Source organism: Pristiophorus japonicus, chromosome 8, assembly GCF_044704955.1.
Source record: "Pristiophorus japonicus isolate sPriJap1 chromosome 8, sPriJap1.hap1, whole genome shotgun sequence".
NCBI classification, from domain to species: domain Eukaryota; kingdom Metazoa; phylum Chordata; class Chondrichthyes; family Pristiophoridae; genus Pristiophorus; species Pristiophorus japonicus.
The window spans coordinates 242,745,950-242,761,763 of record NC_091984.1 but is presented as its reverse complement, the minus strand read 5'-3'; positions in this window follow the sequence as shown (position 1 = coordinate 242,761,763).

The following is a 15,814-nucleotide window of genomic DNA, read 5'->3' as shown; positions in this document are numbered from 1 at the left end:
TACACTGTGTCCCCAGTTGCACTGTATCCCAGTTACACTGCATCCCCAGTTACACTGCATCCCCCGTTACACTGTATCTCAGTTACATGGTATCCCAGTTACACCATATCCCCAGTTACACTGTATCCCAGTTACACTGTATCCCAGTTACACTATATCCCCAGTTGCATTGTATGCCAGTTAAAGTGTACCTCAGTTACACGGTATCCCCAGGTACACCATATCCCTATTTACACTGTATCCCAGTTACACCGTGCTGCAGTTACACTGTATCCCCAGTTACACTGTATCCCCAGTTACACTTTATTCCAGTAAATCTGTACCCCTGTTACACTGTATCTCAGTTACAAGGTATCCCAGTTACACCATATCCCCATTTGCATTGTATGCCAGTTAAAGTTTACCTCAGTTACACGATATCCCCAGGTACATCATATCCCTAGTTACACTGGATCCCAGTTACACCGTGCTGCAGTTACACTATATCCCCAGTTATATTGTATACCAGTTACACTGTATCCCAGTTACACTATACCCTAGTTGCACTGTATGCCAGTTAAACTGTACCCCAGTTACACTGTATCCCAGTTACACTGCATCCCAGCCACACTTTATCCCAGCTACACTGTATCCATGTTACACTCTATCCCCAGTTACACTGCAACCCAGTTAAACTGTATCCCAGTTATACTGTGTCCCCAGTTACACTGTATCCCAGTTACACTGCATACCCAGTTAAACTGCATCCTCAGTTACACTGTATCCCAGTTACACTGTGTCCCAGAAACACTGTATCCCCAGTTTCACTGTAACCCCAGTTACACTGTATTCCAGATACACCATATCCCAGTTACAGTGCATCCCAGTTACACCGTGCTGCAGTTACACTGTATCGCAGTTACACTGTATCCCCAGTTACACTGTATCCCCAGTTATACTGTGACCCCAGTTACACGGTATCCCAGTTACACTGCATCCCCAGTTACACTGCATCCCCCGTTACACTGTATCTCAGTTACACGGTATCCCTGTTACAATATATCCCCAGTTACACTGTATCCCAGTTACACTGTATCCCAGTTACACTATATCCCCAGTTGCATTGTATGCCAGTTAAAGTGTACATCAGTTACACGGTATCCCCAGGTACACCATATCCCTAGTTACACTGGATCCCAGTTACACCATGCTGCAGTTACACTATATCCTCAGTTATATTGTATACCAGTTACCCTGTATCCCAGTTACACTATACCCTAGTTGCACTGTATGCCAGTTAAACTGTACCCCAGTTACATGGTATCCCCAGGTACCCCATATCCACAGTTACACTGCATGCTGGTAACACTGTATGCAGTTAGATTGTATCCCCAGTCACACTGTACCCCAGGTACACTGTATCCCAGCTACACTGCATCCCCAGTTCCACTGTATCGCAGTTACACTGCACCCCAGTTACACTGTGTCCCAGTTAACTATATTCCTGTTACAATGCATCCCCAGTTACATTGTATCCCCAGTTACACTGTTCCCCAGATATACTGCATCCTAGTTACACTGCATGCAGTTACACTGTATCCCCAGTTTCACTGTACCACAGTTACACTGTATCCTAGTTACACTATATTCCCAGTTGCACTGTATCCCAGTTACACTGCATCCCAGCCACACTGTATCCCAGCTACACTGTATCCATGTTACACTCTATCCCCAGTTACACTGTAACCCAGTTAAACTGTATCCCAGTTATACTTTGTCCCCAGTTACACTGTATCCCAGTTACACTGCATACCCAGTTAAACTGCATCCCCAGTTACACTGTATCCCAGTTACACTGTGTCCCAGAAACATTGTATCCCCAGTTTCACTGTAACCCCAGTTACACTGTATCCCAGATAAACCATATCCCAGTTACAGTGCATCCCAGTTACACCGTGCTGCAGTTACACTGTATCGCAGTTACACTGTATCCCCAGTTACACTGTATCCCCAGTTACACTGTGTCCCCAGTTGCACTGTATCCCAGTTACACTGCATCCCCAGTTACACTGCATCCCCCGTTACACTGTATCTCAGTTACATGGTATCCCAGTTACACCATATCCCCAGTTACACTGTATCCCAGTTACACTGTATCCCAGTTACACTATATCCCCAGTTGCATTGTATGCCAGTTAAAGTGTACCTCAGTTACACGGTATCCCCAGGTACACCATATCCCTATTTACACTGTATCCCAGTTACACAGTGCTGCAGTTACACTGTATCCCCAGTTACACTGTACCCCAGTTACATTTATTCCAGTAAATCTGTACCCCTGTTACACTGTATCTCAGTTACAAGGTATCCCAGTTACACCATATCCCCAGTTGCATTGTATGCCAGTTAAAGTTTACCTCAGTTACACGATATCCCCAGGTACACCATATCCCTAGTTACACTGGATCCCAGTTACACCGTGCTGCAGTTACACTATATCCCCAGTTATATTGTATACCAGTTACACTGTATCCCAGTTACACTATACCCTAGTTGCACTGTATGCCAGTTAAACTGTACCCCAGTTACGCGGTATCCCCAGATACCCCATATCCCCAGTTACATTGCATCCTGGTAACACTGTATGCAGTTAGATTGTATCCCCAGTCACACTGTACCCCAGGTACACTGTATCCCAGTTACACTGTATCCCCAGTTCCACTGTATCGCAGTTACACTGCACCCCAGTTACACTGTGTCCCCGTTAACTATATTCCTGTTACAATGCATCCCCAGTTACATTGTATCCCCAGTTACACTGTTCCGCAGATATACTGCATCCTAGTTACACTGCATGCAGTTACACTGTATCCCCAATTTCACTGTACCACAGTTACACTGTATCCTACTTACACTGTATCCCCAGTTACACTGTATCCCAGTTACACTGCATTCCAGCCACACTGTATCCCAGCTACACGGTATCCATGTTACACTCTATCCACAGTTACACTGTAACCCAGTTAAACTGTATCCCAGTTATACTGTGTCCCCAGTTACACTGTATCCCAGTTACACTGCATACCCAGTTAAACTGCATCCCCAGTTACACTGTATCCCAGTTACACTGTATCCCCAGTTATACTGTGTCCCCAGTTACACTGTATCCCAGTTACACTGCATCCCCAGTTACACTGCATCCCCCGTTACACTGTATCTCAGTTACACGGTATCCCAGTTACACTATATCCCCAGTTACACTGTATCCCAGTTACACTATATCCCCAGTTGCATTTTATGCCAGTTAAAGTGTACCTCAGTTACACGGTATCCCCAGGTACACCATATCCCTAGTTACACTCTATCCCAGTTACACCGTGCTGCAGTTACACTGTATCCCCAGTTACACTGTATCCCTAGTTACACTTTATTCCAGTAAATCTGTACCCCTGTTACACTGTATCGCAGTTACACGGTATCTCAGTTACACTATATCCCCAGTTACACTGTATCCCAGTTACACTGTATCCCAGTTACACTATATCCCTAGTTGCATTGTATGCCAGTTAACGTGTACCTCAGTTACACGTTATCCCCAGGTACACCATATCCCGAGTTACACTGTATCCCAGTTACACCGTGCTGCAGTTACACTATATCCCCAGTTATACTGTATATCAGTTACACTGTATCCCAGTTACACTATACCACAGTTGCACTGTATGCCAGTTAAACTGTACCCCAGTTACACGGTAGCCCCAGGTGCACCATATCCACAGTTACACGGTATCCCCGTTACACTGTATCCCAGTTGCACTGCATCCCCAGTTGAACTGTATTCCAGGCACACTTTATCCACAGTTACACTGTATCACATTTACACTCTATCCCAGTTACACTGTACACCAGCTACTCTGTATCCCCAGTAACATTGTATCCCATTTACACTGTATCCCCAGTTAAACTGTATCCCAGTTACTCTGTATCCCAGGTTAAACTGTATCACAGTTTCACTGCACGCTCAATTACACTATAACCCAGTTAAACTGTATCCCAGTTACACTGTATCCAAGCTACTCTGTGCCCACTGTTACAATGTAAACCAATTACACGGTATCCCCAGTTACACTGTATCCCAGTTACACGGTATCCCCAGGTACACTGTATCCCAGTTACACTGTATCCCTGGGTACACTGTATCGCTGTTAGACTGTACCCCAGTTAAACTGTATCCAGGTTACATTGTATCCCCAGTTACACTGTATCCCAGTTACACTGTACCCCAATTAGACTGTATCCCAGTTACACTGTATCCCAATTACTCTGTGCCCCATGTTATAATGTAACACAGTTATCATGTATCCCAGTTACACTGTATCCCCAGTTACACTGTATCGCAGTTACACTGTACCCCAGTCATACTGTGTCCCAGTTAACAGTATTCCCGTTACAATGCATCCCCAGTTACACTGTTCCCAAGTTGCACTGCATCCCAGTTAAACTGTATGCAGTTACACCGGATCCCCAGTCACACTGTATCACCAGTTACACAGTATCGCAGTTACACTGTACCGCAGTTACACTGTGTCCCAGTTAACTGTATTCCTGTTACAATGCATCACCAGTTACACTGTATCCCTAGTTACACTGTTCCCCAGTTACACTGCATCCCAGTTACACTGTATGCAGTTACACTGCATCCCCAGTTACACTGCATCCCCCGTTACACTGTATCTCAGTTACACGGTATCCCAGTTACACTATATCCCCAGTTACACTGTATCCCAGTTACACTGTATCCCAGTTACACTATATCCCCAGTTGCATTGTATGCCAGTTAAAGTGTACCTCAGTTACACGGTATCCTCAGGTACACCATATCCCTCGTTACACTGTATCCCAGTTACACCGTGCTGCAGTTACACTGTATCCCCAGTTGCACTGTATCCCCAGTTACACTTTATTCCAGTAAATCTGTACCCCCGTTACAGTGTATCTAATTTACACGGTATCCCAGTTACACTATATCCCCAGTTACACTGTATCCCAGTTACACTGTATCCCAGTTACACTATATCCCCAGTTGTATTGTATACCAGTTAAAGTGTACCTCAGTTACACGGTATCCCCAGGTACACCATATCCCTCGTTACGCTGTATCCCAGTTACACCTTGCTGCAGTTACATTATATCCCCAGTTATATTGTATACCAGTTACACTGTATCCCAGTTACACTATACCCTAGTTGCACTGTATGCCAGTTAAACTGTACCCCAGTTACACGGTATCCCCAGGTACCCCATATCCCCAGTTACACTGCATCCTGGTAACACTGTATGCAGTTAGATTATATCCCCAGTCACACTGTACCCCAGGTACACTGTATCCCAGTTACACTGTATCCCCAGTTCCACTGTATCGCAGTTACACTGCACCCCAGTTACACTGTGTCCCAGTTAACTATATTCCTGTTACAATGCATCCCCAGTTACATTGTATCCCCAGTTACACTGTTCCCCAGATATACTGCATCCTAGTTACACTGCATGCAGTTACACTGTATCCCCAGTTTCACTGTACCCCAGGTACACTGTATCCCAGTTACACTGTATTCCCAGTTTCACTGTACCACAGTTACACTGTATCCTAGTTACACTGTATCCCCAGTTACACTGTATCCCAGTTACACTGCATCCCAGCCACACTGTATCCCAGCTACACTGTATCCATTTTACACTTTATCCCCAGTTACACTGCAACCCAGTTAAACTGTATCCCAGTTATACTGTATCCCCAGTTACACTGTATCCCAGTTACACTGAATACCCAGTTAAACTGCATCCCCAGTTACACTGTATCCCAGTTACACTGTGTCCCACAAACACTGTATCCCCAGTTTCACTGTAACCCCAGTTACACTGTATCCCAGATACACCATATCCAAGTTACAGTGCATCCCAGTTACACTGTATCCCAGTTACACCGTGCTGCAGTTACACTGTATCGCAGTTACACTGTATCCCCAGTTACACTGTATCCCCAGTTGTGCGTGTCCCCAGTTACACTGTATCCCAGTTACACTGCATCCCCAGTTACACTGTATACCCGTTACACTGTATCTCAGTTACACGGTAACCCAGTTACACTATATTCCCAGTTACACTGTATCCCAGTTAAACTGCATCCCAGTTACACTATATCCCCAGTTGCATTGTATGCCAGTTAAAGTGTACCTCAGTTGCACGGTATCCCCAGGTACACCATATCCCTAGTTACACTGTATCCCAGTTATACCGTGCTGCAGTTACACTGTATCCCCAGTTACACTTTATTCCAGTAAATCTGTACCCCTGTTACACTGTATCTCAGTTACACGGTATCCCAGTTACACTATATCCCCAGTTACACTGTATCCCAGTTACACTGTATCCCAGTTACACTATATCCCCAGTTGCATTGTATTCCAGTTAAAGTGTACCTCAGTTACACGGTATCCCCAGGTACACCATATCCCTAGTTACGCTGTATCCCAGTTACACCGTGCTGCAGTTACACTATATCCCCAGTTATACTGTATACCAGTTACACTGTATCCCAGTTACACTATACCCTAGTTGCACTGTATGCCAGTTAAACTGTACCCCAGTTACACGGTATCCCCAGGTACACCATATCCCCAGTTACACTTTATCCCCGTTACACTGTATCCCAGTTGCACTGCATCCCCAGTTGCACTGTATTCCAGTCACACTGTATCCACAGTTATACTGTATCACATTTACACTCTATCCCAGTTACACTGTACACCAGCTATTCTGTATACCCAGTAACATTGTATCCCATTTACACTGAATCCCCAGTTACACTGTATCCCAGTTACTCTGTATCCCAGGTTAAACTGTATCCCCAGTTTCACTGCACGCCCAATTACACTATAACCCAGTTCAACTGTATCCCAGTTACACTGTATCCCAGCTACTCTGTGTCCACTGTTACAATGTAAACCAATTATACGGTATCCCCAGTTACACTGTATCCCAGTTACACTGTATCCCCAGTTACACTGTATCGCTGTTAGACTGTACCCCAGTTACACTGTATCCAGGTTACATTGTATCCCCAGTTACACTGTATCCCAGTTACACTGTACCCCAGTTAGACTGTATCCCAGTAACACTGTATCCCAATTACTCTGTGTCCCATGTTATAATGTAACACAGTTATACTGTATCCCAGTTACACTGTATCCCCAGTTACACTGTATTGCAGTTACACTGTACCCCAGTCATACTGTGTCCCAGTTACTGTATTCCTGTTACAATGCATCCCCAGTTACACTGTTCCCCAGTTGCATTGCATCCCAGTTAAACTGTATGCAGTTACACCGTATCCCCAGTCACACTGTATCCCCAGTTACACAGTATCACAGTTACACTGTACCGCTGTTGCACTGTGTCCCAATTAACTGTATTCCTGTTACAATGCTTCACCAGTTACACTGTATCCCCAGTTACACTGTTCCCCAGTTACACTGTTCCACAATTACACTGCATCCCAGTTACACTGTATGCAGTTACACTGCATCCCCAGTTACACTGCATCCCCCGTTACACTGTATCTCAGTTACACGGTATCCCAGTTACACTATATCCCCAGTTACACTGTATCCTAGTTACACTGTATCCCAGTTACGCATTGTATGCCAGTTAATGTGTACCTCAGTTACACGCTATCCCCAGGTACACCATATCCCTAGTTACACTGTATCCCAGTTACACCGTGCTGCAGTTACACTGTATCCCCAGTTACACTGTATCCCCAGTTGCACTTTATTCCAGCAAATCTGTACCCCCGTTACAGTGTATCTCAGTTACACGGTATCCCAGTTACACTATATCCCCAGTTACACTGTATCCCAGTTACACCGTGCTGCAGTTACACTATATCCCCAGTTATATTGTATACCAGTTACACTGTATCCCAGTTACACTATACCCCAGTTGCACTGTATGCCAGTTAAACTGTATCCCAGTTACACGGTATCCCCAGGTACACCATATCCCCAGTTACACTGTATCCCAGTTGCACTGCATCCCCAGTTGCGCTGTATTCCAGTCACACTGTATCCACAGTTACACTGTATCACATTTACACTCTATCACAGTTACATTGTACACCAGCTACTCTGTATCACCAGTTAAACTATAACCCAGTTAAACTGTATACCAGTTACACTGTATCCCAGCTACTCTGTGTCCACTGTTACAATGTAAACCAATTACACGGTATCCCCAGTTACACTGTATCCCAGTTACACTGTATCCCCAGTTACACTTTATCACTGTTAGACTGTACCCCAGTTACACTGTATCCAGGTTACATTGTATCCCCAGTTACACTGTATCCCAGTTACACTGTACCCCAGTTAGACTGTATCCCAGTTACACTGTATCCCAATTACTCTGTGTTCCATGTTATAATGTTACACAGTTATACTGTATCCCAGTTACACTGTATCCCCAGTTACACTGATTCGCAGTTACAATGTACCCCAGTCATACTGTGTCCCAGTTAACTGTATTCCTGTTACAATGCATCCCCAGTTACACTGTTCCCCAGTTGCACTGCATTCCAGTTACACTGTATGCAGTTACACCGTATCCCCAGTCACACTGTATCCCCAGTTACACAGTATCGCAGTTACACTGTATTCCCAGTTACACTGTATCCCAGTTACACTGCATCCCAGTTACACTGTATCTCCAGTTACACTGTAACCCAATAACACTGTTTCTCCAGTTACACTGTATTCCCAGTTACACTGTATCCCAGTTACTCTGTATCCACAGTTAAACCGTATCACAGTTTCACTGCACCCCCAGTTACACTATAACCCAGTTACACTGTATCCCAGTTACACTGGATCCCAGCTATACTGTACCCCTGTTACACTGTATCTCAGTTACACTATATCCTAGTTACAACGTGTCCCAGTTATACTGTATCCCCAGTTACACTGTAACCCAGTTAAACTGTATCCCAGTTACACTATATCCCCAGTTAAACTGTATCACGATTTTACTGCACCCCCAGTTACCCTATAACCCACTTACATTGTATCCAAGTTACACTATATCCTAGTTACACTGTATCCCAGTTACGCTGTATCCCCAGTTACACTGTATCCCGAGTTAAACTGTATCCCAGTTACTCTGTATCCCCAGTTAAACTGTATCACAGTTTCACTGCACGCCCAGTTACACTATAACCCAGTTACACTGTATCCCAGTTATACTGTATCCACAGTTACACCGTATCCCAGTTACACTGTATCCCGGCTACTCTGTATCCACTGTTACAATGTAACCCAATTACACGGTATCCCCAGTTACACTGTATCCCCGTTAAACTGTATCCCCAGTTACACTGTATCGCAGTTAGACTGTTCCCCAGTTACACTATATCCCGGTTACATTGTATCCCCAGTTACACTGCATCCCAGTTACACTGTATCCCAATTATTCTGTGTCCCAGGTTAGAATGTAAAACAGTTATACTGTATCCCAGTTACACTGTATCCCCAGTTACACTGTATCGCTGTTACACTCTACCCCAGTCACACTGTGACCCAGTTAACTGTATTCCTGTTACAATGCATCCCCAGTTACTCTCTATCCCAGTTACACTGTTCCCCAGTTGCACTGCATCCCAGTTACACGGTATGCAGTTACACCATATCCACAGTCACACTGTACCCCAGGTACACTGTATCCCAGTTACACTGTATCCCCAGTTCCACTGTATCGCAGTTACACTGCACCCCAGTTACACTGTGTCCCAGTTAACTATATTCCTGTTACAATGCATCCCCAGTTACATTGTATCCCCAGTTACACTGTTCCCCAGATATACTGCATCCTAGTTACACTGCATGCAGTTACACTGTATCCCCAGTTTCACTGTACCCCAGGTACACTGTATCCCAGTTACACTGTATCCCCAGTTTCACTGTACCACAGTTACACTGTATCCTAGTTACACTGTATCCCCAGTTACACTGTATCCCAGTTACACTGCATCCCAGCCACACTGTATCCCAGCTACACTGTATCCATTTTACACTTTATCCCCAGTTACACTGCAACCCAGTTAAACTGTATCCCAGTTATACTGTATCCCCAGTTACACTGTATCCCAGTTACACTGAATACCCAGTTAAACTGCATCCCCAGTTACACTGTATCCCAGTTACACTGTGTCCCACAAACACTGTATCCCCAGTTTCACTGTAACCCCAGTTACACTGTATCCCAGATACACCATATCCAAGTTACAGTGCATCCCAGTTACACTGTATCCCAGTTACACCGTGCTGCAGTTACACTGTATCGCAGTTACACTGTATCCCCAGTTACACTGTATCCCCAGTTGTGCGTGTCCCAGTTACACTGTATCCCAGTTACACTGCATCCCCAGTTACACTGTATACCCGTTACACTGTATCTCAGTTACACGGTAACCCAGTTACACTATATTCCCAGTTACACTGTATCCCAGTTAAACTGCATCCCAGTTACACTATATCCCCAGTTGCATTGTATGCCAGTTAAAGTGTACCTCAGTTGCACGGTATCCCCAGGTACACCATATCCCTAGTTACACTGTATCCCAGTTATACCGTGCTGCAGTTACACTGTATCCCCAGTTACACTTTATTCCAGTAAATCTGTACCCCTGTTACACTGTATCTCAGTTACACGGTATCCCAGTTACACTATATCCCCAGTTACACTGTATCCCAGTTACACTGTATCCCAGTTACACTATATCCCCAGTTGCATTGTATTCCAGTTAAAGTGTACCTCAGTTACACGGTATCCCCAGGTACACCATATCCCTAGTTACGCTGTATCCCAGTTACACCGTGCTGCAGTTACACTATATCCCCAGTTATACTGTATACCAGTTACACTGTATCCCAGTTACACTATACCCTAGTTGCACTGTATGCCAGTTAAACTGTACCCCAGTTACACGGTATCCCCAGGTACACCATATCCCCAGTTACACTTTATCCCCGTTACACTGTATCCCAGTTGCACTGCATCCCCAGTTGCACTGTATTCCAGTCACACTGTATCCACAGTTATACTGTATCACATTTACACTCTATCCCAGTTACACTGTACACCAGCTATTCTGTATACCCAGTAACATTGTATCCCATTTACACTGATTCCCCAGTTACACTGTATCCCAGTTACTCTGTATCCCAGGTTAAACTGTATCCCCAGTTTCACTGCACGCCCAATTACACTATAACCCAGTTCAACTGTATCCCAGTTACACTGTATCCCAGCTACTCTGTGTCCACTGTTACAATGTAAACCAATTATACGGTATCCCCAGTTACACTGTATCCCAGTTACACTGTATCCCCAGTTACACTGTATCGCTGTTAGACTGTACCCCAGTTACACTGTATCCAGGTTACATTGTATCCCCAGTTACACTGTATCCCAGTTACACTGTACCCCAGTTAGACTGTATCCCAGTAACACTGTATCCCCAGTTACACTGTATTGCAGTTACACTGTACCCCAGTTAGACTGTATCCCAGTTACACTGTATCCCAATTACTCTGTGTTCCATGTTATAATGTTACACAGTTATACTGTATCCCAGTTACACTGTATCCCCAGTTACACTGATTCGCAGTTACAATGTACCCCAGTCATACTGTGTCCCAGTTAACTGTATTCCTGTTACAATGCATCCCCAGTTACACTGTTCCCCAGTTGCACTGCATTCCAGTTACACTGTATGCAGTTACACCGTATCCCCAGTCACACTGTATCCCCAGTTACACAGTATCGCAGTTACACTGTATTCCCAGTTACACTGTATCCCAGTTACACTGCATCCCAGTTACACTGTATCTCCAGTTACACTGTAACCCAATAACACTGTTTCTCCAGTTACACTGTATTCCCAGTTACACTGTATCCCAGTTACTCTGTATCCACAGTTAAACCGTATCACAGTTTCACTGCACCCCCAGTTACACTATAACCCAGTTACACTGTATCCCAGTTACACTGGATCCCAGCTATACTGTACCCCTGTTACACTGTATCTCAGTTACACTATATCCTAGTTACAACGTGTCCCAGTTATACTGTATCCCCAGTTACACTGTAACCCAGTTAAACTGTATCCCAGTTACACTATATCCCCAGTTAAACTGTATCACGATTTTACTGCACCCCCAGTTACCCTATAACCCACTTACATTGTATCCAAGTTACACTATATCCTAGTTACACTGTATCCCAGTTACGCTGTATCCCCAGTTACACTGTATCCCGAGTTAAACTGTATCCCAGTTACTCTGTATCCCCAGTTAAACTGTATCACAGTTTCACTGCACGCCCAGTTACACTATAACCCAGTTACACTGTATCCCAGTTATACTGTATCCACAGTTACACCGTATCCCAGTTACACTGTATCCCGGCTACTCTGTATCCACTGTTACAATGTAACCCAATTACACGGTATCCCCAGTTACACTGTATCCCCGTTAAACTGTATCCCCAGTTACACTGTATCGCAGTTAGACTGTTCCCCAGTTACACTATATCCCGGTTACATTGTATCCCCAGTTACACTGCATCCCAGTTACACTGTATCCCAATTATTCTGTGTCCCAGGTTAGAATGTAAAACAGTTATACTGTATCCCAGTTACACTGTATCCCCAGTTACACTGTATCGCTGTTACACTCTACCCCAGTCACACTGTGACCCAGTTAACTGTATTCCTGTTACAATGCATCCCCAGTTACTCTCTATCCCAGTTACACTGTTCCCCAGTTGCACTGCATCCCAGTTACACGGTATGCAGTTACACCATATCCACAGTCACACTGTACCCCAGGTACACTGTATCCCAGTTACACTGTATCCCCAGTTCCACTGTATCGCAGTTACACTGCACCCCAGTTACACTGTGTCCCAGTTAACTATATTCCTGTTACAATGCATCCCCAGTTACATTGTATCCCCAGTTACACTGTTCCCCAGATATACTGCATCCTAGTTACACTGCATGCAGTTACACTGTATCCCCAGTTTCACTGTACCCCAGGTACACTGTATCCCAGTTACACTGTATCCCCAGTTTCACTGTACCACAGTTACACTGTATCCTAGTTACACTGTATCCCCAGTTACACTGTATCCCAGTTACACTGCATCCCAGCCACACTGTATCCCAGCTACACTGTATCCATTTTACACTTTATCCCCAGTTACACTGCAACCCAGTTAAACTGTATCCCAGTTATACTGTATCCCCAGTTACACTGTATCCCAGTTACACTGAATACCCAGTTAAACTGCATCCCCAGTTACACTGTATCCCAGTTACACTGTGTCCCACAAACACTGTATCCCCAGTTTCACTGTAACCCCAGTTACACTGTATCCCAGATACACCATATCCAAGTTACAGTGCATCCCAGTTACACTGTATCCCAGTTACACCGTGCTGCAGTTACACTGTATCGCAGTTACACTGTATCCCCAGTTACACTGTATCCCCAGTTGTGCGTGTCCCAGTTACACTGTATCCCAGTTACACTGCATCCCCAGTTACACTGTATACCCGTTACACTGTATCTCAGTTACACGGTAACCCAGTTACACTATATTCCCAGTTACACTGTATCCCAGTTAAACTGCATCCCAGTTACACTATATCCCCAGTTGCATTGTATGCCAGTTAAAGTGTACCTCAGTTGCACGGTATCCCCAGGTACACCATATCCCTAGTTACACTGTATCCCAGTTATACCGTGCTGCAGTTACACTGTATCCCCAGTTACACTTTATTCCAGTAAATCTGTACCCCTGTTACACTGTATCTCAGTTACACGGTATCCCAGTTACACTATATCCCCAGTTACACTGTATCCCAGTTACACTGTATCCCAGTTACACTATATCCCCAGTTGCATTGTATTCCAGTTAAAGTGTACCTCAGTTACACGGTATCCCCAGGTACACCATATCCCTAGTTACGCTGTATCCCAGTTACACCGTGCTGCAGTTACACTATATCCCCAGTTATACTGTATACCAGTTACACTGTATCCCAGTTACACTATACCCTAGTTGCACTGTATGCCAGTTAAACTGTACCCCAGTTACACGGTATCCCCAGGTACACCATATCCCCAGTTACACTTTATCCCCGTTACACTGTATCCCAGTTGCACTGCATCCCCAGTTGCACTGTATTCCAGTCACACTGTATCCACAGTTATACTGTATCACATTTACACTCTATCCCAGTTACACTGTACACCAGCTATTCTGTATACCCAGTAACATTGTATCCCATTTACACTGATTCCCCAGTTACACTGTATCCCAGTTACTCTGTATCCCAGGTTAAACTGTATCCCCAGTTTCACTGCACGCCCAATTACACTATAACCCAGTTCAACTGTATCCCAGTTACACTGTATCCCAGCTACTCTGTGTCCACTGTTACAATGTAAACCAATTATACGGTATCCCCAGTTACACTGTATCCCAGTTACACTGTATCCCCAGTTACACTGTATCGCTGTTAGACTGTACCCCAGTTACACTGTATCCAGGTTACATTGTATCCCCAGTTACACTGTATCCCAGTTACACTGTACCCCAGTTAGACTGTATCCCAGTAACACTGTATCCCAATTACTCTGTGTCCCATGTTATAATGTAACACAGTTATACTGTATCCCAGTTACACTGTATCCCCAGTTACACTGTATTGCAGTTACACTGTACCCCAGTCATACTGTGTCCCAGTTACTGTATTCCTGTTACAATGCATCCCCAGTTACACTGTTCCCCAGTTGCATTGCATCCCAGTTAAACTGTATGCAGTTACACCGTATCCCCAGTCACACTGTATCCCCAGTTACACAGTATCACAGTTACACTGTACCGCTGTTGCACTGTGTCCCAATTAACTGTATTCCTGTTACAATGCTTCACCAGTTACACTGTATCCCCAGTTACACTGTTCCCCAGTTACACTGTTCCACAATTACACTGCATCCCAGTTACACTGTATGCAGTTACACTGCATCCCCAGTTACACTGCATCCCCCGTTACACTGTATCTCAGTTACACGGTATCCCAGTTACACTATATCCCCAGTTACACTGTATCCTAGTTACACTGTATCCCAGTTACGCATTGTATGCCAGTTAATGTGTACCTCAGTTACACGCTATCCCCAGGTACACCATATCCCTAGTTACACTGTATCCCAGTTACACCGTGCTGCAGTTACACTGTATCCCCAGTTACACTGTATCCCCAGTTGCATTTTATTCCAGTAAATCTGTACCCCCGTTACAGTGTATCTCAGTTACACGGTATCCCAGTTACACTATATCCCCAGTTACACTGTATCCCAGTTACACCGTGTTGCAGTTACACTATATCCCCAGTTATATTGTATACCAGTTACACTGTATCCCAGTTACACTATACCCCAGTTGCACTGTATGCCAGTTAAACTGTATCCCAGTTACACGGTATCCCCAGGTACACCATATCCCCAGTTACACTGTATCCCAGTTGCACTGCATCCCCAGTTGCGCTGTATTCCAGTCACACTGTATCCACAGTTACACTGTATCACATTTACACTCTATCACAGTTACATTGTACACCAGCTACTCTGTATCACCAGTTAAACTATAACCCAGTTAAACTGTATACCAGTTACACTGTATCCCAGCTACTCTGTGTCCACTGTTACAATGT